This window comes from Talpa occidentalis, unplaced genomic scaffold, assembly GCF_014898055.3.
Source record: "Talpa occidentalis isolate TD23 unplaced genomic scaffold, MPIMG_talOcc4v2.1, whole genome shotgun sequence".
Taxonomy (NCBI): domain Eukaryota; kingdom Metazoa; phylum Chordata; class Mammalia; order Eulipotyphla; family Talpidae; genus Talpa; species Talpa occidentalis.
The window spans coordinates 46,546,693-46,573,959 of NW_026555331.1; the positions used below are offsets into that span (position 1 = coordinate 46,546,693).

Below are 27,267 nucleotides of genomic sequence, written 5' to 3' on the forward strand. Positions count from 1 at the left end.
GTACTTTGTTTCTTTGCTCTTAATTTAATGTAATTGCAATTTTAGGAAAATTATATCCCCAGCTTGGCACCAGTCTCTCCCTTCTCTTTGGCTCTAATTTGGCCCAATCAGTTTTGTCCCTTTGGGCATTTGAATGGGAGAAACATGTTTGAAGTGTTTTACATACACAAATAATAGACCTAAGTACTACCATCCAAAGAGATGTGGCCATATATATAAATATACCACACACACACACACACACACACACATCTACATATACTTGTTGGTCTATTGGTACTAAGTTTCTCTTGTGAAATCAGAAATATACACTTATTGGTGAGTATGGACAGCAGCATGAGTAGCAGAGAAATGTAGCTGAGAATGGAAGACATCCTGATACCTACATTTCTATTTCTCACCTTCTTCCTAGTATTAGAGCTCTCAAAGATTTATATGCTCTTTCATTGCTATATTCATTCCCTTCATGTATCTTCCATAATCAGTCTATCTCACTTTTTTTTTTCACTTTATTTTCTTCTGTGATGTTGTTGCAAAACTGAAGTGAACTTGTGTAATATTGTGAGTTATAAAAAATATGTATTTACTCATTCAGATGACCAAAGTACACCTCTCATACATATTTGGTCTTCATCACAGTCACTGACTCACAACTCCCCCAAAACACTTGTAATTTCCTAATTTTAAAGGAGGTGTCTCTTGTTACGTTGATAAAGGAAAATACCTAAGGGAGTGGGCTGATTAACAGTCCCCAAACAAGTTATTTGAGGACTAGAAAGTCTTTTTTCTTTTTTTTTATATTATAATTTTTAAATTTTTTTTACATCATTGTTCATTTTGAAACAATATTTGCGTCTCCCTACTCCTTCAGGTGTAATCCCCATAGAGTTTCCTTCACCAATGCACTCGTGCACCATCTCCTCAGCCCCTGGGCTCCTTCCTGCCTCCCTCTGATCCCTCTCCCTCCTCCTCCCCTGCAGCATGTCTCTGATATATAATTGTCTGTTTTTGCTTTGTTGTGTTTTGTACTGTTATTATTATTTTTTAAAGATTTATTTATTTATTTATTTATACAAGCACTGGGTACAGTCAGAAGCGCAGGAGGGTGAGACAATTCACCAGAGCCAGAGCGGGGAGCAGAGCAGGCAGAAGGATCGAAGTACACTGCTGAGGGGAGCAGCAGGCGGCAGGAGAGGTCTGCGCGCCATGTGGGACCCTCCTCTGGCACTGCAGAGGCTGCGGGCAGCTTCGCTACCCAGCGCTCAACTGCTGCGCCACCAGGGAGGCCCAGTACTGTTATTGTTTTTTACACTGATGTCTTATTTGGTTCCCCTATATTGAGGACTGGAACTTTTAATTCCACCCAATGAACTGAGGGAAGGACTGGATTTGAGTTCAATTGCCAGTGGTCAATGAGTGAATCAATCCTGTCTGTCTCCATAAAGCCCTCTTCTGAAGGAGGAAATTCAGAGCTTCCCTTCCAGATTGTTGAACATATGATTTGGGGTTAGAGTGGCATGCCAGAAGACAGCATGGAAACTGTAGTTCTTCCTCACTCATTGACACATACACATACATATATACATGTATGTGTATACATATATTCACATTAATTTTGTATGTATAATCTGGGGATTTATTTTTTTTAAAGATTTATTTATTTATGCATACAAGAGCCTGGGTACAGGCCAGGGATGTGGGGGGTGAAAGGATTCAAGAGAGACAGAGTGGGGAACAAAACAGGCAGACTGACTGAAATACACTGCGGAGGGGAGCAGCGGGCGAGACAGAAGAGGCCTGCTTCTGTGGGTTTCTCTCTGGCCAGCCAGGGATCAAACTTGTGCTGCAGAGGCTGAGGATTGCTTCATAGTGTGTTGCTTAACCCCTAGCACCACCAGGGAGGCCCTCATCTGAGGATTTCTCTAATCAATTTAAATCCTTCAGGATAATATATTTTTTAATTTATTTATGCATACAAGATACAGGCCAGAGGTGGGAGGAGGTGAGAGGATTCACCAGAGATAGTGGGGAGCAGAACAGGCAGATGTACTGAAATACACTGCTGAGGGGAGCAACGGTCGAGTCAAGCGAGGTCTGCTGCTCCATGTAGGTCACCTACCAGGCCAGGATCGAACTTGTGCGGCAGTGGCTGAGGATAGTTTCATAATGCTGTGATTTAACCCCTTGTGCCACTAGGGAGGCCCTTCAGGTAATAAATATTTTTCTTTGTGAGCTACATGGGTATCTATCACACACTCTCATGTTTACTTTTCTTACAACCTATTAAAAATGTGACAACCGTTGTATAATCAGATACTGATGTTAGAGATACAGGCATTTTACATAATGCAGGTTAGAAATAATATGTACTATGGTGAGCATATACTTAGTAATTCACAATAAATCTGAGGAACACAAATAATTTGATTCAATTATTTATGAAAAACTCAAAAATTATTTTCAATTATTGCTTGAAGAACTCAAGCAATTTCTTACCAACTGGCTCATTAATCTAGGTATTTTTTCTTCTTTGTAATTGTCATTTCCAGACAATGATTCCTCCCCTTACTTTGAGATGGGTTCTCATTTTCATCTGAGATCTAGCCATCTGACAAAGGAATTATATTACTTGTTTTCTCAATATTGTGCCATGTGATACTTTCTTCTTTGATATAGCAAAAATGTTACTATGGAGGAAATTGTTTCTTTTGCCTGTTAATTTGATCTCATCAACCTTTTCCTTCAAATTTTCTATGCTACATTATTCAACTTAAATTATACTTGATTTCCAGGACACCACTAAACCACAGCTGCTTTTCAGTAGTCACTCACCTTATTTCTCTGCAATTTTTATCTATTATTTTCGCTTTAGATTTCTCAGACTTAAAAGGTCTCTTGTGCCATCAGGCATAATTTTCTCACAGATGCAGGACAAATAGACATAGCACCTTTCTGCCAAGACAAACACACTTATTCATAATGCCAGTCATTTTTTTTCTCAATAATGTGCAGGATCCTTCTGGGTTTGAGTTGTATTATCAAACATGCAAGGCTAAGCTATAAGTTACATCTGTCATTCAGGCTATAAACTTAACAACAGACTTTGATTCTTAAGCTTATGCTATGATCTGAACATTTATTCCCCCTCTAATACATATGATGAATTCTTAATGCCTAGCATGATAGTATGAGAAAGTATGGCCTATGGGAGGTGCTTAATTCATGAAGGTGGAACCCTCATGAATAAGATTAGATTTATAAAGAAGCTCTGGAGAGATTCTTTGTTCCTTCCAACATGTGAGGACATAAGAGATGGTGGCAGATTATGAACCAGGAAGAGGACCCTCAACAGAAGGTCACCTTGCTGTTACCTTGATCTTGTACTCTCAGTCTCCAGAATTGAGCAATACATTTTTGTTGTCTGTAGGGTGCCCAGTTAGTGGTATTTGGTTATAAATGCACAAGTGGACTAAAACAAATCATTCTTCTCTATGGGAATAGTTTCTAGACTAGTTACATGATAAAATCAATGTATTACTTCAACACACACCAAATAATGCCGGATTTAAAATCCAGAAATAGAGTCTCTGAAAAGTTTTATCATGATACACTGCCACATACCTGAGAAATACTACACACTTACATTAGTATTGAGTGTTCTTTTTTTTTTAATTTCTTGGCAGTATGGACACCAGCATCAGTTTTACCTATGACCCCCCAAATTAGCTTGAATGCCTCTCTCCATTTCCTTGTTTAAAACTTATTTTAGCTAGTCGGGATTTTGACTTGGTAATCTTCAGGCTGGTTATTGTCCTAAGTGTTCATTCTCTTGACTTTCAGGAACACTCCTTATTTATATCCCCCAAAGCAATTTTAAAGTTTAGAGCAACAAAAAGTAGTTATCAATGAGTAAAAAATAAATAAATGAATTGTTGCTCATTTTTTGCAACATTATTTACGAGTAATTATTATGCAGTCATTGCTTTTGATGCCAGAATTAATGAAGGGTTCTTGCCTTCAAGTGGTCCATAATAACTAAACAGATATGTATGAAGAATAGGTGAAAAGCAGGATATATTGCTGGAGTGGGAAGGGAGACACAGAGAAAGAACAATATATTATGAAATGCTTTTGGAAACCAGGACACCTGAATTTGAAGAAAATGTAGGAGTGTGAGAGACAACACAAATGTTTCAGTAAAGAACATTCTACACAAGAGGCAATAGCACAATAATTTAAAGCAAGGAGGCATAAAGGAGCAATAGTAATTCTAAAAAACTGCAAATCATTTAGTATGACTCAAGTGTAAGATTCTTTTGAGCCAGTAGCACAAAAGACACAACAATCTGCAGTGGATAATCTTATAACCATATATGTATCACCTCTTTTTTATTTTTTGCAAAAAATGTCCTGAGTAGTTCCTATATGCCAGTGTTTATTGTACTTTCTGCATGAAAAAAACAAGACCCCTCTTCAGAATCTGCATTCTCATTGGGAATGAGACAGCAAATAAACAATGCAAAAATATACTGTTTGCCAGATGGAGACAAATATATGAAGATAAATATATCAGGGATGGAATAGCACATGTGTGTTGCAGAGTAAGTAGTATGTGTACCTGCCAAGGCATATGCAAGCATTTTATTTTTTTAATTTTATTTATTTTGCATAGAAAAACTGGGGTATAGGCTAGAGATGTGTGTGTGGGGGGTGTGTTTGAGAGGATTCACCAGAGACAGACTGGGGAGCAGAACAGCCAGATCTATTGAAATACACTGCTGAGGGGCCCAAGAGAGGTCGGCCTCATCATGTGGGCTAGCTTCCTGGCTGGGGATAGAACTCATGCTGCAGTGTCTGACGATAGCTTGATAGCGCTGAGACTTTAACCCCTGCCACCAGGGACGCCTCTTTCTGTGTTATTTTAATAGATTTATTTAACTAAGTATAGTTATTTTTATGTTATTATATTTGTTTGTTGTGGTATTTCTTTTCATAACCAATGTCCAGTAGGGAACATTTAGGTATTATCTAACAGTCATACATTTATAATAGAAAAATATATATACTCCTAATTTCAAATACTAATAAGCAAGTTGTTTATGAGTTTAAAAATATATTCCAAGGAGCCTCTGTGATGGCACAGGAATTAAAGTCTCAGCACTATCAAGCTATCACCAGCCACTGCGGCTTGAATTCAACCCCCCCGCCAGGGAGCTAACCCGCTTATGGTGCTACAGACCTTTCCTGTCTGGCCCACTGCTTCTCTCAGAGTGTATTTCAGTAGATCTGCCTGTTCTGCTCCCCACTCTGTCTCTGGTGAATCCTCTCACCCCCTGCACCTCTGGCCTACACCCAGTTCTTGTATGCATAGATAAATAAAATAAATATTAAATAAATGTATCCCAAATATGATCTTAATAGTCTCTGCAGGATTTTGTTTGTGTGTATTTTGTTTTTAACAAAGAAGAGAAATTGCCATTAAATTTTAAAGATGAAAAAGACTGGAGTAAAAAAAAAAGATATTCATTATATGATCCATTAAATGTAAACTTAAGAGTTAAGAGTGGCAAGTTCAGAAGTGTTTTCCTTGCTGTCCTAGACCACTCACTCGCACAGAGTTGACCATGAACTTTCAATAAGCACCCAAAGACAATGCCTATATCTTGGGAAGCTCAGTAAAGATAAGAGGTTCACTTCAGTCTTCAGCTTTCTTATTCCACTTTCTAAATCTTTTCATTTGAATAGTGGTTCATCAAATTACAGCTGCAGCACAGGTACTTATTACAAATGCCAATTCCAAGGCTCTCCCACTCCCAAGTCTATACCCTTTCCACCCTCAAATCTTTGATCTTTGCTTTCATAAACCTGATTCACAGTGAAGTTTGAAAGTTTGAAATCATTGATCTTTATGTGTGTGTCGGGGGGGTGCTGTAAAAGGAGGGGAGCAAGAGTGAGAGAAATGTTTAGGAAAGTATGCAGTCTTTTTTAACACTGCAATTTACACATGATTGGAACCAACCACAAAATGAAATGTAGGGTTAATTTATAAAGCCTTAAGCAAAAATCAATATTATATCATGACATTTCTTCTATACTCTATTACTTCATATTACTTGATAGGCCATTTCCTCAGAGGAATGACTAACAACTCAATAGAGAATGTTCTTTATATTTAAATGACACTTTCTGTTCTAAGATGTCATGTTTGACAAGTAGTCAAAATGCAACTCACTACTTTTGTCAATCTCATGGCATCAAATAGCCCACATCTACCATCACTACTGTTTACTAGTAATTTCTTGGCAGGGAAAGCTATAATGCCTTGATCATGTTTGTAAAAAAAATCAATGACTAAAGAGAAAACATTCATTTTGGTTCCTGTAGGACTGTAGATGACTTACTTACTAACTTCTATTATTACATTTCAAGGATAGATAATGGCACTCATTAAGGGAAAAGCCCAAAGAACATTCTTACACTTTCTTTGATTAAATCTGAATTTTAAAAAATCATCTAATCCAATCTACATTTAGTTATGGTAATAATGCTACTTAACTCCCTGTTACTTCTGGTTGAATAGGATCAACGATAGTTGTAGAGTCAGTAGCAAAGGCTCACTACCTTTGGGAATCCTTGAGAGCCAGAACTGTCCCTTAGTCATATTGAACTCACCAGCTTTGTATCTGGAATATTATAATGTGATCAGTAACCATTTTTGAATGTATGATGTATAAATAAGTCAAAATACTTTGAGACTTGGAGGAAATCTATTTTGGACCAGGAGGATAAATGTCATTAAAAACTACTAAATTATCAAAACCTTGTGTTGGATTGAATGATAATAACTTGACCATGCCTTATGTCATTTCAGATGAATTTGTGATACTAACATATACTAACCAATCAACCAAAAGCTTCAGAACTCAAACTGCTGTATTTTCAAGACATAAATCCTCTCATTTATCTTACCATCTGATAAAACATAAAATCAACAGACAATATACCAGTTTGTCACTTAAAATTGGAAAGTTTCATCTAATTTTGGGGGCATGAAGTAAAACTGATGGGTAAATGTTTGAATATTACACCATGAAAAATCCTAATTTCTAAAACAGGAAGCTTAATTTTTCAAAATATTAAAATTATTACACATTAGTAAAGTCACCCTACCTTTATTAATACTGTCATGGAGTTTGAAAAGAATGCTGCTCATTTTAAATAAAATAAAGTTCAACTGAAGAGATCATACATAACGAATCTTGTAAAATTTCCTACTAGCTATTTTCTCTCCCCCAAATGCCAACCCAGCATGTTAAACAGACATTTGCTTTTTAGTGTATGACACCTTTCCTGTTTGAATTTTGATGTTAAATAATCTTTAAAAAATAATGTTGCTTAAAATTAGAGTGTGATTTCTAACCTCTCTAACATTCTTATTGCTAGTAGATAGGACTGTGCCTTATACATAACACATAATATAATTCCTAAATTATGTTGATTAAAATCCAGACTTATCCTAGTTTTAAAACACTGAAAATAGACATAGATTCTAATTGCATAAGAGCCATGAATAATCTGTAGTAAATGTTAGCTATAGCTACAAGTTACCTGTTTAAGACATAGAACATGTCTGAGAGTTGGAATTTACTCTCTGATAACCTTTAATACAGAGGTGCGATAAAGGCTTATTTGGGGTATGTTACCAATATCTAATATTGAAGGAAGAAGCTGAGGGGAGAGCATGTAAGGTTTGCAGAGCTCAGGGTGGAGCTCGACTTATCTGCATGTAAATAGCCAGAGAATGACAATTTACATTGTTCTTCTGGATTAAGCCCACTCTTATGATGGAATTGAAGAAAGAGTTCTAGGTTTCAAATGTTCTTATTCAAAATTACCTGCTCTAATGGGAGCAGGCAATGTACCTTTAAACACACAGTGAATGGGGCCTCCCGGTGGCGCAGTGGTTGAGCGCTGGGTTGCAAAGCTGCCAGCAGCCTCTGCAGAGCCGGTTTGATCCCCGGCCACCGGGCGAGGGGCCCACATGGCCCGCAGACCTCTCCTGCCGCCCGCTGCTCCCCTCAGCAGTGTACTTCGGTCCTTCTGCCTGCTCTGCTCCCAGCTCTGGCTCTGGTGAATTCTCTCACCCTCCCGTGCTTCTGACTGTACCCAGTGCTTGTATAAATAAATAAATAAATCTTTAAAAACAAACAAAAAAAAAGCACAGTGAATGTACATAATGGTAAAATGCAAATGGTGAAAATTCCGTTAAATCTGATCAATAAAATAGTTCTTTTTTTCTTGATGGAATAAATCTGATGGAAATAGACAGTGGTCTTGGGGTGGGCAGCGTGTGAGTCCCTTTTGCTCTCGGTTCTAAATATGCTTCAACTTTCTTTTGATTTAAGTCTAATTTGAAACCTTACTAAATTTTATGAACTTTTTTAAAAATATAAGTACTAAAATGTAATAAACTGAATATGTTAGGAGTCAAAAAATACATGGCAATAATTTTAAGGAAAGGTAGGGTTATTACTAAGAAAAATGCCAAAAATGGGCCTCCCCGGTGGCGCAGCGGTTGAGCGCTGGGTTGCGAAGCTGCGCGCGGCCTCTGCGGCGCCGGTTCGATCCCCGGCTGCTCCCCGGCCACCAGAGGAGGGTCCCACATGGCGTGCAGACCTCTCCTGCCGCCCGCTGCTCCCCTCAGCAGTGTACTTCGGTCCTTCTGCCTGCTCTGCTCCCCGCTCTGGCTCTGGTGAATTCTCTCGCCCTCCCGCACTTCTGACTGTACCCAGTGCATGTATAAAAAAAACAAACAAACAAGCCAGCAAACAAATAAATAAAGCATGCCTCTATAAAAAAAAAAAAAAAAAAAAAAAATAAAAAAAAAAAAAAAAAAAAAAAAAAAAAAGAAAAATGCCAAAACTGTTTTTGTTCCAAATGTGAGGCTACTATAACCTTTTCAATTATGACTATAATTAAACAGAAATTCACTTATTGTCTCCATTTGATGTTACCAAAGACTTTATTCATGAAAATTTTAAAGTATTTATTCTATTAAAATCTCCACACAACTTTAAACTTCATTATATTAATTTGTAATACACAGTATCTACAAGGTGGTAAAATTTTGACATCTCTCCTGCCTACTTGTCTTACTACCCCCTTTTATTTTTAATTCCCTCCCTATCTCCCTCTTTGCCTTCCTTTCTTTCTACAAAATAAGTAAACAGGCATATAATAAACAGTAGGGGTCAAAACCCTTATATTCATAATAGGAGTTGGGAATGCAAACAAACTCGTTCTAAATGCTGTTTGACTTATTAGCCATGTGAAGGGTAATTTACTCCATTAGTCTCTGCCTCAGTTTGCCCATATGTAAAATAGATTATAATGATGCCTAATTCTTAAAATTGTTGTTAAGGAGAAACTACCTGGTTTTAGAACAGATTTTAGCACAAAGTAAGCACATTTAGTATTATTTTTCACTTCTCTGCTTATGTAAAATATTTAGTATTTGTAGTCATAGTCTGAAAATTTAACATTCACTGGTGTGCATATCTAATTAAATGGAGAAAAGAATTGCTACAGTAATCATTCCATTCATTTATTTTATTTTTTTTTAATGAAAACCAAAATCACATTTCCTGGAACTATCTGTTATGGAAACACGTTCCAAAACCATAATGTTTTTGAGAAAACACTGACGATTAGAAATTAAGGGAACTAAGAAAAAGTTAAAAAGAAAATTTTGATTTTATTAATCACAAGTGAAAGATGAAATTAATGGTGATATATGTGAATACTTTGCAGAAGAGTCACACAAAAAGAGCCTCAAGTTCTTATAAGCATACCTGAAATTCAAATGACAGCAAATGACTAATTTTTAAATCGAGAAACTTCACTAAAATTTAAAACATAAATGCTTTCTTTTTTTCCTCTTGCTTTCTTGTAGGAGGTGAAAGAATACTCAGTAGGTGTCAGACTATTTTAAATAGCAGATTATAGTGGTGATATTTCAGAAGCATAAAAATACTGAGACAAATCTCATAAATGATCTGTTCAAAATAAGTTCATCCTTAATAGAAACTTAGTGGAAATGCATTAATATTGTCCAATGTATTTAAAATAGAGAATTTTCTGTCAATTTTAGTTATTACCTTTCAAATTGATAGATTATAACAACACATATTGCTATTAGATTGCAAATTATATACATAATGTTCTTGTTTGAAACAAAAATTACTACATAACTTAGACCTAGTAAATGTGTATGTGTGTGTAAATAAAATGATATAATTTTATGAATGTCAGCATTGTGTCAATGTATACTAGGATTAGTATATTACTTAGCCCAGGTAATCCATCTGAATTGTTAATGTTTGTTTATTAATCATGCAGTCCTTTAGGTAGGAGGCACAGTTCTCTGGAGAAGATGGTGGTAGACACAAAGATACACAAACTGGAATACGGTAAAAAAAAAAAAAAGCACAAACCTGATTTATCTTTTTATTAAAGTTAGAAACTTATTCAACATGTCCTTCTCAATCTATATGGTTCAAAGCCTAATGTAATCTATATGCCCATTTGTAATTTAGTAGATCCAGGCCTATTTCCATTTTTATGCTTCTCGCTTAAACATATCCAGATCCTATAGCATGGAAGAAGGAACTAGATTGGCCATAGCATGAAAGAGATTTCAATTCTCATCCTGCCAATTATAACTGTATGCACTGTTTAAGGGGGAAAATTGGGAAACTACTAGAAATTTAATCTCTTCTTCCACCCCCCAAAATAAAAATAATCCTTGCTCTAGCAATTTTAGAGCATGGGATTGTCCAAGAGATAATGGATATAAAAATGCTCTGAAACTTACACAGTGCTTTCAAAATGATTTATCATTGATATTTCTGGACAAGGGAGTACTCTTTCTCTAATATATTCTGTATTTTTATGGACAGCCTAAATTTTCAGAAATCTATATGAAATCTGAACATGTTTGCAACACTTAGCAATCTTTTGATGTAAAAACACATTCAAACTGGCATGTTTCTTTGAAACAGGTCTAAAAGTAATATGTACCCATTGAATGAATTTGGTATTCATTAACTCAAAATTCATGAATTTTGAATGCATAGTTTGGTATGAAAAGTTAGTAAAGACCACCCTGACTCTCTACTCCTTAACCATTGATAATTGATTTTTAAATTTTCTTTGCAACTTTTCCCTCTATGTATGTGATATTCAAACCAAATTGAATATGCCTTATCTATTAACATACTTTTCTTCTCACTTTACTATTTCACAAAATTTGTTTTTTTTTTAAATATTTATTTATTTATGCACACAAGAACTGGTGTACAGGCCAGAGGTGTGGGGAGTGAGAGGATTCACCAGAGACAGAGTGAGGAACAGAACAGGCGGATTGACTGAAACACACTGCTGAGGGGAGCAGCAGACAAGACAGGAAAGGCCTACTGTGCCATGTGGGTTGTTCACTGACCCACATGGGGATTGAACTCTTGCTGCAGTGGCTGTGGATAGCTTCATAGGTTGCATCTTAACCCACTGCACCATCAGGGAGGCCCACAGAATTTGTTTCATATCTGATTTCCAACTCTCAATATCATAAAATTCTTAATAGTAAGGGTTACCCGCAAACTATTTTGTAAATGAACAAAATGAAGTTTAGCATAGAAACTCTAAATATATTAGAAATATACCCCAGAATTAATTTTAAAAACTTTGCTTTTATTGTGTTAAGATTTTCTAACTGAGAAGTCTGGACTTTAAAACATTTTTACGGACCTCCTTGGTGGCGCAAGTGGTTAAGACGCAACCTATGAAGCTATCCGCAGCCACTGCAGCACAAGTTTGATCCCCAGCCAGGGAAATACCCACATGGCACAGCAGACCTCTCCTGACTTGCCCGCTGCTCCGCTCAGCAGGTTATTTCAGTCAATCCGCCTGTTCTGTTCCCCACTCTGTCTCTAGTGAATCCTCTCACCCCCAACCCCACACACACCTCTGGCTTGTATCCCAGTTCTTGTATGCATAAATAAATAAATCTTTAAAAAAAAAAACAAAACATTTTTACATGGCAGAGCTAATTAGACATAAAGCAGGAGGAAACTCAGCATTCCAAATCATGGTCTTTGTTAATACAAACCTCTTTATAAAAGTGCTATGAAAATAAAGTAAAATTAAGCAGAACTAAAAATAGGCATCACTAATCAATAAACGTCCATTTAAAAATATTTAGTGAGGGCTTCCCCGGTGACGCAGCGGTTGAGCGCTGGGTTGCAAAGCTGCCCACAGCCTCTGCAGCGCCAGTTCGATCCCTGGCTGCTCCCCAGCCACCAGAGGAGGGTCCCACATGGCACGTAGACCTCTCCTGCCGCCCGCTGCTCCCCTCAGCAGTGTACTTCGGTCCTTCTGCCTGCTCTGCTCCCTGCTCTGGCTCTGGTGAATTCTCTTACCCTCCCGCGTTTCTGACTGTACCCAGTGCTTGTGTAAATAAATAAATAAATCTTTAAAAAAAAAAAAGTATAAAAATATTTAGTGAATAGTATAGTACCTGGTTAGAGTAAAGAGAAAGACTGAAATAAACACATTAATAAATTATTTATGTAAAACACTATATTAGTTTCAAGTTTTCAAGTAAAAACTTGAAAAAATTACAGTATATTGGGTGTATGCTCTAATTTGGGACCATGTAACTGCTGTTCTCCAGTTTCCAGTTTTACTATGAAAGTACTTTTTATTAAGTATAGAGAAAAAATCAGAATGTTTTATAGTACAAACAGTTCCTTCTTTTCTTGCCTTACTCATTCTGCAGCATAAAAAGTGAACAATACCTAATGAATAGGAAATTCACAAAGGGACAAGTCTCTATTCTGAAATACTGTATTCAAATGAGAACATTTCAAATTAGAATTCTGTGACACTGGAAAATTATTACATGAAACAGATACAGAATAAAATTTCTTATGCATTGTAAAATTTATTTCTCAAAATAGAAAGGCAGATAAAAGGCCAGAGAATGTGATGGATAAAAAATAATCATATGGAACAAGTACATTTTCCAAGTTGAAAGACAACTATATTGTTTTTTCTCACATAGTCACATAGTAATAATTTAATAAAATTTAAAATATTTATATATATAAAATCAACATATATAGCAGTCTATAGTAGATCAATTATAATCTTATTCACATAATAAAGAATCATTCTGAAATCTTAAATATATTCTTTTAACTTTTGAAAAATAAACAATTAGTGAGAATAAATTTTCTTTTCAAAACTTGACTTGAAACAAATTCTTCAAATGTTTCTCAATAACTTGTTTTTATAAAATGAAATCTAACTCTAAAGTAATCAACTGCTTGAAATAGCAGGAAAATGTTCATGAAAGCATACATATGTACATATGCATACATATTCACATAGTTGACTAAATACAATAGAAATAAAATATAGACACTTTAATATATATGTGTACATGTGTGCACATCTGTATTAAAAACAGTATTTTCATCACGTATAACATTTCATCTTGAATCTGTTTCCCAAATTCATGACTTAAGCCTTTTGTGAGTAGCTAATTAATCTAATACTCAAAAGGGGATTAACAATATTGGCTTGGGCTTCCCTGGTGGCACAAGGGGTTAAGTCTCAGCACTTACTGCAGCACAAGTTGGATCCCCCCCAACTCCTGCACCCTCCATACCCCCCACCCCCACCCCAGGGAGCTGACCCACATAGCACAGCAAAGCTCTCCTGTCTCACCTGCCCTCTGCTCCCCTCAGCTGTGTACTTCAGTAGATCTGCTGTTCTGCTCCCCATTCTGTCTCCGGTGAATCCTTTCACCACCACTCTCCCCACACCTCTGGCCTACACCCCAGCTCTTGTATGCATAAATAAATAAATCTTTTTTTTTTTAATATTTTTTATTTATTTGTTTATTTATTTATATTTATACATGCACTGGGTACAGTCAGAAGCGGGGGAGGGTGAGAGAATTCACCAGAGCCAGAGCGGGGAGCAGAGCAGGCAGAAGGACCGAAGTACACTGCTGAGGGGAGCAGCGGGCGTCAGGAGAGGTCTGCGCGCCATGTGGGACCCTCCTCCGGTGGCCAGGGAGCAGCCGGGGATCGAACCGGTGCTGCAGAGGCTGTGGGCAGCTTCGCAACCCAGCGCTCAACTGCTGCGCCACCGGGGAGGCCCAATAAATAAATCTTTTTAAAAAAACAATATTAGCTTGGAGATACAGGAAAAACTTACTCCTACTATGATTAAAATTTGTTATTTCAAAGAATAAAGTTAAATGTGACACATAAGTAGACTCTTCCAACTGAAAAATTGATTGCAAATTTTACTGGATTTGTTTATCACCACAATTTTCTCAGTGATGAATATCTATGACTGGTATATTAATGTAAGGATATAGTCAGGTTTTGTACTTGTCTCCTTAAACAAAAATAGCCCATATTAATAATAAAGTCTTATAAGAAAACAAGTTTATGTGGTTTTCAAGACCAACAAAAATGGTTATCATACCAGAGCCCGTGTATGTACTACTAACGCAGTTTTGATAGACTGACTTTTCTGTTACTAAAGTTTTCACATTAATTTATACTTATTTTATTTCCAAAATTTAAAAGTGTTGCTACCTATTGAGTCTAATCAGTAGTATCCAGTAATAAATGAGATCCTGTATATTAAAATAATTACATGTTCTATCTAAATTCTTTGAGATTCAGTAAAATAAAAAGAGATCATAGGCTATAATAAAGTTCTTTTATATGATGTACAACAGAATTTCAAGTTAATTTTCCTTTTTGGACAACAGAATTATATTAACGAGTTACTTCTCTATAGTTACACATTGAAAATATATTTTGGTAAAGAGATAGCTAGTGGAACCCTCAAAGGTTTTCGTTAGAGGAAGTTAATGTAAACTCTTTATAAATTAAACTTGTCTTCTTCCAAGAACTACAACACAGTAACTGGAAAAAAATGTCAATTTTTGCTTTTAACGAAGGTACTTCCATTTTATACAGCAGTTGCTTCGGAAATCAACATATTTATTCAACAACCTTACAGCATTTTTGATAATGAGCCAATAAAAGGAGTGATTGACACATGGTACTACTCAGACAGAAAATAAAAAGCAGAACTAATAGCCAATTGACTTTTCCCAGATCATCCAATCAGCTATTCACAGAGTTAAAAATAGAAGTGAAGTCTAATTCCCACAACTACTGCTGGATCAGAGCCCGACAATTAGGCATTGTGGTGGCCTAAACCTCTCCTACCACTGACATTGGCCGCACTGGGGCAACTTCCCTTGAGGTTCAGTCACTTCAAGACTTGTTTAACTGACACGCAGAGATAGGAAAAAGAGTTCATAAATATTTGGGTAATGAGGTCTGGTTATAAGTTGCTCATGAGGATAAATATAAACATTGAAAATATTTCTTAAGCTTTACTATATTGCAGACATTGCAGTAAGTTCTCTTTTCTGTTTCCGTTTTTAACCTGCCTAACAATCCTGTAATTTTCCTGCTTTAAGTATCAAACAACTCACTGAGGCTAAGTAACTCACCCTAATTCACACAGCTAGAAAATGGTAGAGGTGAGATTCCAAGTAGATGGAATTCAGGGCACAAATTCACTTCATGAAAGACATCATTTGGACATAAGTGGAAGTCAAAATTTCCCAAAATATATAAAAAAAATATGGAAATAAGCAGAGAAAGAGAAATAACCACTGATCAACACACTTGAATATAATGTTTGGAGCTTTTTGATTGAGATTGAAATTTACCTAAAATGCCTAAAAGCTCCAAGAATAACAGCATTATCAAATTGATCAAAAAACATTAATTTTAATCATTTTGAGATCAACCTAATCACTTTTTTCATAAGACTATTATGATATTTTATTTCATTTTCCATTTATTAATGCAGACTTCATATATTTTGGTATTTTTTGTCTGAAAATTTTGGTAATTTTGCCCCTAAACTATGACTAAAATGCCAATCCTTCCACTCTTATTCAGTGGTCTTTTTAGTGTCAGATTTAATTTTTGTTGTGAAAATGTTTTCATGAAGTCCCATAATGATATTACAGGCACACTATTCTATTTTTTTTTAAAGATTTATTTATTTATGCATACAAGAGCTGAGGTACAGGCCAGAGATGTGGGGAGTGAGAGCATTTACCAGAGACAGATTGGGAAGCAGAACAGGCAGATCTACTGCAATACACTGCTGAGGGGATCGAACTCATGCTGCACTGGCTGCGGGTAGCTTCATAGGTTGCTAGCTTCATCGGTGTCATCTTAACCCCTTGCACCACCAGGGAGACCCCATTATTCTATTTTTAATCTACATAAAGGTGGGACAAATTTTCAATAGACTGATATTTTGCTTCCTCTATATTCTTCACCAAGACAAAGAGATTGAAAAAGGCATGTAGATGAGAAATCCGCTTACTGACATTTTATTTTTAAAATCTGTATCTTGCATTTTGAATTTTCTAAAAATATAAATCTGCTATAGTTGAAGAAATAAGGGTAATGCCATATGTTTTCCTGTCTTGAATAAGTGATCTCTGCCTGGATGAGTGTCTTGAACTGTTTATTACATATACTGAGTCTCAAACTTTGATGCGTTGTCACCTCTAATTCCCATTTCACCAAAATCTCAGAGGGAAAAGAGTATAGATGAGCAAGAACCATACAGGAAGAGGGTAGCCCCATACAGAATTCATCCCGAGAACAGCTACAAAAATAATTGCAATGAACTTGTATAGAGTACCAATTATTTTGTATTAGAAGAGTAACTTTCCACATTAAATTGTATCAATTCATTTTGTTGTTCAACAAATATTTCATTAACGCGTATAATAAAGCCGTGTGCCAAACTAACCACTTGAGTTGCAGACATTTCTATGTTCTTGATATTTCTATGTTCTTGTTTTAAAATAACAGTTTACATTTATTGTACCCTTATCATAGTATATGATACTGATAACCCCCTTAGAAATCTAAACATTTATAAAATACATCCAATGCTACTGTCTCATAAGTGGGTTTGCAGTCCTATTATTTTCTAGTATGGATATGATGAAAGAAATGTAATTTAGATTTCTCTTTTACAGGATCACTAGCCACGTCTCACGGAGATACTCAGTAAGTACATACTATTTATTTATTATAAAACCCTTCTGTACTTATAGCTAATTCTAGTAAATGTGGGTGTGTCACAATAGTTAATTATGTCAGTACCACTTTATTTCAGTTTGATCTACTATAGGTAAGCATGAATTCGATGAAGCCAAAGTTTTTGTGCAAAACAACTCACTTCCTTTAAGTAATAGATTAACTTAATGAGCAATGATTTATCACAATTTCTTTTTGATGATGTTAAAAAATGTGCTAATGTCTTCAGAAAAAAATCCACCTAAAATATATTATTCTCCACTAAGCATACCTTATAATTAAAAGCCCAAACATATAATTTTATATTTCTAAAACATTCATACATTACTATATATGTCACATTTTAATGCATTTAAATCTTTTCAATATTTAAAATCTGATAGTCTTTAAACCTTATTTTGGACTTGGTGAATCTGACAGATTATTCTCGTGATCCCATTTCTTTATCCACCAATTCAGATTCATATTATTTCGGCAACTCCTAGCAGATTTAAATTTTTGAATGGACAGAGAGTGTTAACATTCTGGTGGGTTTTTTTTTTTCCACAACATGTCAATTATTAGAGAATCTGAGTGTGAAAGAGTGTGAAAATGGCCCTAAAAATACTGCTGAGTACTTTCTGGTTAGTCAGCCAATTTTTACAGTATACAACAGGAAAAACGAAGCAGATTGTGTTGCTCCTACTACAGCAATGACCAAAAACTGACTCTTCTATACTGTCTCATGGCTACTGCATTGTTTAAGATGTGGGCTTGTTGCTTATTCAGGCAAAGATCATAATGTTTATATGCTTGCTGTCTTTTTGTATAGAGGGTTTACTCAGCAACAAGAACAAAGGTAAAGAGGGGGAGAAATGTTTATTAGTAGGTTCCTCCATTCAATCAACCAGCAAAATGGCATATCTTAAAATACTGTTTTGAAATGTATAGGGTATGCCTATGTTTTTGCAAAACTTCTGTGTTTCAGTAGCTTTTCAAAAATGCTATAAACATGTTGCCTCTTCCTTGCCCTTTTAGCATGTTAATGTCTAATTTGAGTAAAACATGATGCAATCTCCAGAAAGCTCTCTGCTTCTCCTCTTTTGGACAGTGCAAATCAAGACAGTCCTCTTATGAGAAGAGAGTTCAAAGACTTGTCAAATTCTGTTTATACTTCAAATACTCCAAGATTCTGTCTCTTAGCTTAAATAAAACACTTTCCTCATTAGACTTTATTTTCCTGCCTCATGATAAATTAAAAAGGATACACTAAAGAGAAACACACAAAAAATCCAAGAACAAAATTAAAGTGTACTGTAATCCAGGTACACAAAATTGAACTAAAAAATAGACCAAATTTTAGATAGTCTTGATACAAATGACCCATTGCTAGAACTTAAAATGACACTAACTAGAGATGTTTCTAACTTTCTACATTGTTATAAAACTTAGTGATATCTATGATATACTATATTTTTAAAATGAGATATATCATTGAAAGACTTAAAAATTTTAATACTTATATGTAGTATTTTTCCTACATGAACTAGCAATAAAAAAGTGAGAAAATTCTTTGCTCAGACTATGGTAATCAGTTACTTTTTATTACTTGCATTCATTTTTCAAAATAATTTGAAGTGGTTACAGAAATATAGATATGCTATCTTTTGAAAAGTTTATGATTTTTATATAATCTGTGTAGGTAATCAAGTTATAAATGTTTTTGCATAGTCTTTAACTCAACAGTACCAATGTATATTATTCAAAGAATAGATAAACAAAAATGTGGTGTATCCACGCAATGAGATATTATTTGGTCATAAAAAGGAAAGAACAATGTCAATAAACTTTGAAAATATTATCTTAACTTTAAGAAGCCAACACAGGGCCTCCCCTGTGGCGCAACGGTTGAGCGCTGGGTTGTGAAGCTGCCCTCAGCCTCTGCAGCGCTGGTTCGATCCCCGGCCTCACGGGTGAGGGTCCCACATGGTCCGCAGACCTCTCCTGCTGCCCACTGCTCCCTCAGCAGTGTGCTTCCTGCTCTGCTCTCCCCTCTGGCTCTGGTGAATTCTCTCACCCTCCCGCGCTTCTGACTGTACCCAGTGCTTGTATAAGTAAGAAAAAAAAAAAAAGAAATGAAACTTAGTCGAATATTTAAAAAAAAAAAAAGAAGCCAACACAAAAAGTCAACTACTATATACTTCCACTTATATGAAATAACCAGAATTGATAGAAAGCAGATTTATTACCTGTAACTAGGAGCTAGAGGTATAAGTAGTAACTGCTAACAAAAATGGAATTCCTTTTGAGGTAATGGAAATCTTTTAGAACTAGATAGTGATGATGGCTGAGTCGCATTGTGAAGTGAATGTACTTAATGCCACTAAACTGTAATAATTAAAATGATTAAAATAGTTTTATGTTATTCAGCTTTGAAAAAGGAATTAAATGCTGATACATGCTATAACATAGATGAAGTTTGAAAATATTATGTTAAGTGAACTAAGACCCCAAAGAACAAATAATGTATGATTCCACTTACATGAGCTATCTATATAATAGGTAGATTTACAGACGCAGTAAGTAAAATGGAAATACTGAAGTGGAAGGAAGGGAAGGGTAGCATGAAGAGTTACTATTTAATATACTTTTTTTAAAAGATTTATTTATTTATGCATAAAAGAGCAGGGGTACAGGCCAGAGATGCAGTGGGTGATAGGATTCACTAGGGACAGAGTGAAGAACAGAACAGACAGACTGACTAAATACATGGCTGAGGGGAGCAGTGGGCGAGACAGGAGAGGTCTGCTTCGCTATGTGGGTAGCTTCCTGGCCGGGGATGGAACTTGTGCTGCAGAGGCTATGGATTGCTTCATGGTGCGGTGTTTTACTCCTTGTGCCACCAGGGAGGCCCAAGAATTACTATTGGGTACAGAGTTTCTTTGGAGGCTGATGAAAAAGTTCTGAAAATTGGCAGTAGTGATGGTGGCTCAACATTGTGAATGTACTTAGTATCAGTAAATTTTACGCTTAAAAATAGTTAAAACAGGGCCTCCCTGGTGGCGCAGGCAGTTGATCGCAGCGCTATGAAGCTGTCTGCGGCCTCTGCAGTTCCAGTTAGATCTTCGCCGGCCATGGAGCAACTCATGGCGCCACAGAGCTCTCCTGTCTGGCCCGCTGTTCCCCTCAGCAGTGTATTTCAGTCAGTCTGCCTGTTCTGTTAGCCGCTCTGTTTCTGCTGAATCCTCTCACCCTCCCGCATAGGCCTGTAGCCAGGTTCTTGTATAAATAAAATACATCTTAAAAAAAAATAATTAAAACAGCAAATTTTATGTATATTTTGTCAAACAAAATAATAAAAATTTATAAAATAAAGCACAAATTTATCTAATATTAAATATAATAATTTTCATTAAATTGTATTTATTTTAGGATCATATGCAGTTATTTACACATTTTGGGAAATATAGACAGTAGAAGATTAAGCTGTCTTCTTAAGTTTTTGTGTTGCTCCCTCTGTGCATCTCTGTTATTACTAAATTAGTGTTCTTGTTATTCACCCTTTTGAATATTAGTATCAGTAGGATCATATTAGATAGTATTGGTGGTTTCATGTATCAGTTAAGAATTTTAAAGTAGGGCCTCCCTGGTGGCTTAAGGGGTAATGTCTCAGCACTATGAAGCTATGGGCTGCCACTGCAGCATGAGTATTATCCACAGCCAGGGAGCTGCCCACATGGCACAGCAGACCTCTCCTGTCTCGCCTGCTGCTCCTCTCAGCAGTGTATTTCAGTCAGTCCACCTGTTCTGCTCCCCACAGTGTCTCTGGTGAATCCGCTCACTTGCTGCACCTCTGGCCTATGCCCCATGCAAAAATAAATAAAAATTAAAAATAAATAAATAAATGGTCAATAAAAACAAAATTAAAAAAATAATTTTAATGAAGAATTTTAACATAATTTTATACTTGCAATCGTTTTAGATCTCGGGAGGAATGAACATAACTTACCATTCTTTACTTTAGTTGGCAAAAACAAATGCATTAACTCCAGAGAGTATTACAGAAAGAAATAGTAAGTTTGAGGCAGACATATATAAATCCACCCTAAGAAAACTGATTATATTTCCAAGTAGACTTCAACATTCAACTGCTGGCAATGTTCTTCTGCATATTTGCCAGGATCATACTGTAAGTTAGAGAACTGTTTCTTTTTTTGTAAAAATGGTTTTGATTGGAAAACCCTAAACAAATCATTTGGAATGCATAACATTCTGAACTCTCTCTGGTATCCCCTTTTCATGAATCAAGGGTGTTTGAATCATTAGTCTCACTGACCACAATCATTAGTTTCACAATGAGATAATCATTGTGCCAGTGCTTGTGATGAGTTCTCACTTCAGGCCCTAAAGCAGGGAGAAAAATAGAAGGAGAACCTCATTTCATGTACCAGAAAAGCTTGGTTAATAAAGGACACACATATTGTCAAAGCAAACCCTGAACAAACCCCTACCTTTGCTAAGGTAGGTTTTAGTGGGTCCTTAAGCACCTGCAATTGTATGCAAAATTCTATGTGTATACATATTTATGTATATACTTGAGTAGTGAGTGCATAACCTTTCTTGAATTATTGAAGGCATTCTTAAGACCTAAAAGTTTAAGAAGCACTGGAAAGATTAATTATAAAACAATTTAAAATACACTGATGGTAGGACCTTCCCTGGTGGCACAACGGGTTGAGCTGTGAAGCTGTCCGCAGCCTATGCAGCGTGGGTTCGAATCCCAGCTGGCCAGGGAGATACCCACATGGCGTGGCATACCTCTCCTGTCTCGCCCGCTGCTCCCCTCAGCAGTGTTTTCGGTTGGCCTGTTTTGCACCCCACTCTGTCTCTGGTGAATCCTCTCACCCTCCCACACCTCTAGCCTGTACTCCAGTTCTTGTATAAATAAATAAATCTTTTAAAAAAAAATTTAAACAAACAAACAAAAAAAATACACTGATGGGGTGTCCCTGGTGGCACAAGGGGTAAAACACAAACACAGCACTACAAAGCAACCCACAGCCTCTGCAGCACGAGTTTGATCCCCAGCTGGCCAGAGAGCTACCCACATGGTGCAGCAGACCTCTCCTGACTCACCTGTTGCTCCCCTCAGCAGTGTATTTCAGTCAGTCTGCCTGTTCTGTTCCACAATGTCTCTGGTGAATCCTCTCACCCCCCACAACTCTGGCCTGTACTCTAGCTCTTGTATGCATAAATAAGTAAATTAAAATAAAATATACTGATGGCTCTGACGTTATGTTTTTATAATGCTTTCCTTCACTCTGCTATACTTCAAAGAGCAGTGTGGTGATAGGGAAACAATGTTTGTCATTTTGGCGACATCTATGAATCCCAGTTTCTTCAATGTGAAATTACCATATAGTGGAAGGTTGAAATTAGATCCCATAGCTGAAAGCATGCAGCAGGGTGCTGTGAAAGGAGGTAATTGCTTCATAGATATGCTGTCTTCCCGTGCTTACTCTTCTTGAGAGAATGCAAGGTTATCTAAAGCAGGTACAACGTTTTCTTTCAAGTTTTGTTTTGTTATGCTTACCACGTTTTTAATATGTATGAAGCACGTAATAATATATGAGGACATGTAAGTTCACAGTAATTTCTGTTGATTATAATTATTTAAGTGTACTTTCACTATACTTATTATTATGGTAGGGTTTTAAACAATTAATTTGGTGCTTGTAAACATATTAGAAACTTGTCTAGTGGAGAAGAATAGGTAGACTATTATTTCCCCTGGGAAATAATAACTGGTTTATTCATTAAAATCCAATTGCTGAATAACTACAATACATATACATACTGGGCATAGGACTATGAGTTGCAGGTATTAAATCTTATCAGTCATAGACCCTTTCCAAGGCTTTTTTAGCAGAGCAAAACCTGTTCACCCAAAAGGATAGACCAAAATAGAAAGTACCATGGAATTTAAAAAAGGAAGAAAATGTATCTGGTATAGGAAGGAAGGTGAGTATGATGGAAAAGTGTCTGATGTGAACAAGGATTCATATATAGCAGGGTGATGAAAGGGACAAATAAAGGCATCTAAACATAATATTTGGGGCCTCCCTGGTGGCTCAAGGGGTTAAGCAGCGCACTAGGAAGCAATCCAAAGCCTCTGCAGCAGGAGTCTGATCCCCAGCCCACCAGGGAGCAACCCACCTGGTGAAGCAGACCTCTCCATTCTCGCTCCCCTCAGCAGTGTATTTCAGTCTGCCTATTCTGTTCCCTACTCTGTCTCTGTTGAATCCCCTCACCCGCCGCATCTCTGGCCTGTGCCCCAGCTCTTGTATGCATAAATAAATAAATCTTTAAAAAATAATTATAATATTTGTGCACAAATTGGAATGAATGGCTACTTGGTTTAGGTTGGTCATTGAGTACTTTAAGGGGATTAGCAAGATACTTGATAAAGAGCTATCATAGTACCCAATAATATTACCTATTACTAGTTTTTAAACACAAGTCCTTAATGAAAACTAACATAGAAGATGTAATAAGCTGGGTGAAATGTTACAGATGTCTGGTAATTAACTGGTCATTACTTTTAAAAATAGCACTTTTCTACCCATTCTCAGTGGAGGCACTGGTTGAATAGAAATGACATTGTCTCCTTAATGTTATTATTCCTAGCATTTTTTTCTTTTCTATTTTCCAAAAATCTTTATTTCAATTGTAGCTAATAGCAGTAATGCAGCATCAGAAAATGGCTTTTGTTATGAGAGAGCAACTCTCACTCCTCAATTTGTACTCGCTAAATTATGATAACACTGGCCAGTTAATCTACTAAATTTTTTTTTTATTGTTATTGGGAAGTAGGAGATTGACTTCAGTACAATCTTGTCAAACCTGCAAAGCACCTTCAGTTCACTTATCATCTAATACTGTACATTCTTCTACGTTTATCCCGCTTCCATTTCTGAATAACGGGCAATTAATTTTTCCTTTTCCTAGGAAACATTTAAAAGAGCAATATAAAGTCATAAATCAGTCTCAGTCATGAAATCATACATATATTTCTTCTTAGTGTTCTGAATTTAGAAATGCTCCTCAGAAATTGTTTTTAAACATACTAGTCTAATTTAAGAAATCTCTTAAATTTAATTATTATCTCCCTTGCACTTAAATGAAAATTTAAAAATTCTGACTTATTTTCTTTCTTCAAAAAAAAGGAGGCATCTCCAACTCTCGTCCATAACTTACTTCATTTCACCTGTAAAATAGCAGGTATGATGCCTATTTAGACAACAGTTCCTTAACCTTGATTCATTTCTTGCCAAAGAATTCAGTTTAGAGAAACAAAGTAATAAACACTTTCAATTCTAATCATCATTAAAATATTCTCATGCAGTATTATAAATATGAAAATGCTTTTTAAAATCACAGGAATTTTTACTGTACTTGAGATCAATTGCACTAAATTGTATTGATATTTCCTATACCTTGGGCTAATTTCTTAAAAGTGAACTATTATTTTAATATATGCTATCATTTATGATAAAGAATAATTATTTATATAGTCAAATATTTTAAGATTGGGGTAGAAAGGTCGGTAGAATAAAAGGTTTTGTTCTTGTTCTTTGTTCCCTCCTCTAGTTCATGTGCCTGAGTCCAAATTCTAGAATCTTGAAAATTTTATATTTCAAGCCCAAACCACACTCAAACAACAACAGTAACAATAATAATAGCATCACCCCAAAAATTAAATTGGCCGTCAGATTTTTATAATCAAAGGTAATATTTCCTGGAGTGGGTCACTTGAAGTGTGATTTGCCCACCCCCTCTGCTCCTTCTACCTCATATTCTGAGTTGGAGACAAAGAAACCAACTCAAATCTTTCTAAAGTGTATTTCATTAGAAGAGAATTTGAAATCAGAAAAGCAATATTGATGTGTTGTTATCTAAAATAAATGTTCGAAAAAGAAGGTAAATAGAGGTCAATTTTTTAGCTATAAAAACTACCCCTTTCTAATTGACCTTCTGTTTTAATTTGCTAAAATAAAATTACATGGCTATGAGTCAGACTGTCTCTCTAATTTCAAGTTTAAAGATAACAGATCTCCTTTTAAATAGAATACTGGCACACAGACACCTCACAGTCTGGCTTACTGCAACTGTTCTCCTTGGTGAAGTGGCACATTTGCAATCCCCACCACAGCCATCTTAACCATTTCACAGGATATTACTCAAATGTACATCCCTAGGTGGCAACAGGAATAGGCATTGGAGCTCAATAGCAGGGGTTTTGTGGAGAAATTCTAGGACAAGAGGTAGAGTTTCCTAAACGGGAAGATTTTGAGGATACTCAAACAACCCAATCCAGCTGAGATTGAGAAGCTCTATTTCAGACTCCCAGTGGGGAAAGCCTTGCTGGAGGTTTTTGGGGAATCCTAGGTCAAAAGCACTGCTTGATTTGGGGGCAGGACTTGCCCCAAATCTTACCCAACTAGGTGCCTCATAAACCAGCAGGAGCCAGAATGCTTCAAGAAAAACTGGATAGACTGACATTCACATTTGTACTTCCACCTATGCACAAGAAGCAAAATATGTAGGTGTAGATACTGTCCTCTCAAACCCTTCTGGTAGACAGTGACTACAACGAAGGGAGAAATTATAGGAAATCATGTTGGTGCTAAGCTAAAAGCAAGATTTTGCTTGCCATGCATGGGGGGGACAGGAGTAGGGCAGGACACAGGTAACAGTATACATATGCATAGAAAATGCCAAAACTGGTGTAGAGCAATGCCCTTTCTAGATCCTTGGCAAATTCTGTTCTGAAACAGAGCTGTAGAATAAAAACTGACAAAAGTTGACCCGTGAATGGGCATAACATCCCCGGGGGGAAAAAAAAAATCAATGAAATGATTGGCAGAGACGATGGTAAATGAATGGAGAAGTGGAGACAAGTGCTGCTCAACCCAAGCTGAACTACAGGAAATAAAAGAAGTTGTTCCCTTAAATAAGAATTCTTTCTAAAGGATCACTACTGAAGTAGGTACTTGACATTGAAATGAGCACAGACCCATTATGCTAACTGGGAAGGGAGAGATCTGAGGTTGTAGAAAGAGGGAGGATTTCTGATGACATCCCCAAGCAGCTGCCAAGGACCTGCTGCTCCAAAATCAGAAAATAACCAAGTGGAGGCTAAAGGTAAAACTGATGAAGTGTAACTCAAATTATTTCACATTTTGAATCCTCTTCAATGCCTAAGGGAGTCTGGCATTGAAAAGCTTCCTGATCTTTAAGAGTATAGCGCCAGATCGCCCTCTTTGTTTGCCCTGTAACAGCTCCTGCAACCTTAAGCACTCGGCTGATTAACATTTCAGTTCCAGTTGTGGCTCCCGTTCCCATGGCAGAATGCAGATGGGGCATTCCCCTTGTCTCTGTATCGCACACCCCATTATTAACCGAGCGAAAGCGCCATGCAATGTGACCGAAGCTAATAATAGCCGGGCTGCTTACCTTTCCCGGCTTGAGTCAGCACCGGTCCCCGCGCCCGCTGCCCAGGGGCTGCAGAGCCTCCGCGCCGGGCCGTGTGCCTGGTCAACCCCGCGGCCCCCGCCCCACCTGCCAGCTGCTGCAGCTGCTCCCGCCGCGGAGCTCAGGCTGCATGAAGTCATCCCCCGCCCCGGACCGGATCACCACATTCCACGCCAGCCGCAGGGGGGAGAGGGGCCTCTCGCAGTCACTGGGAAGGGCGCCTGGAAAAACTACACAAAGACCGGTGGCCCTTGGGGTTTTTAGATTTATTTTCTATTGATGATTTTCCGGAGGAAGCGTCTCCAGAGCGTGGGCCAAGAGAGAAGCGCCGGAGAGACTGTCTCTGCATAGGGCCTTCCTCTGAGGGTTCCCCTGTCACGGCCGCAGCATGGACAGCTCCAGTCGGCTGTGTGGGTTTCCCACCCTCTTCTGCTTTATCAGTATTGTTCATTTTGCTGAATTTGAGAATGGGATTGTCTTTTAAGATAAACAGACAAACACTCCGAACATGTTTTGCACTGGCAGC

At 36.9% G+C, this 27,267-nt stretch overlaps 1 protein-coding gene across 2 annotated transcripts in view; it reads right to left on the minus strand.

Annotated features, from left to right (window-relative positions):
* The window catches only part of PKIA (cAMP-dependent protein kinase inhibitor alpha), an 84,128-nt gene extending 57,335 nt beyond the window's left edge, over nucleotides 1-26,793 (minus strand). For both annotated transcript variants that reach the window (XM_037505047.1, XM_037505038.1), the window contains exon 1: nucleotides 26,724-26,793. The gene's annotated coding sequence lies outside the window, so the exon portion shown is untranslated. The remainder of the gene's footprint in view (nucleotides 1-26,723) is intronic.
* Nucleotides 26,794-27,267: the final 474 nt, after the last annotated feature.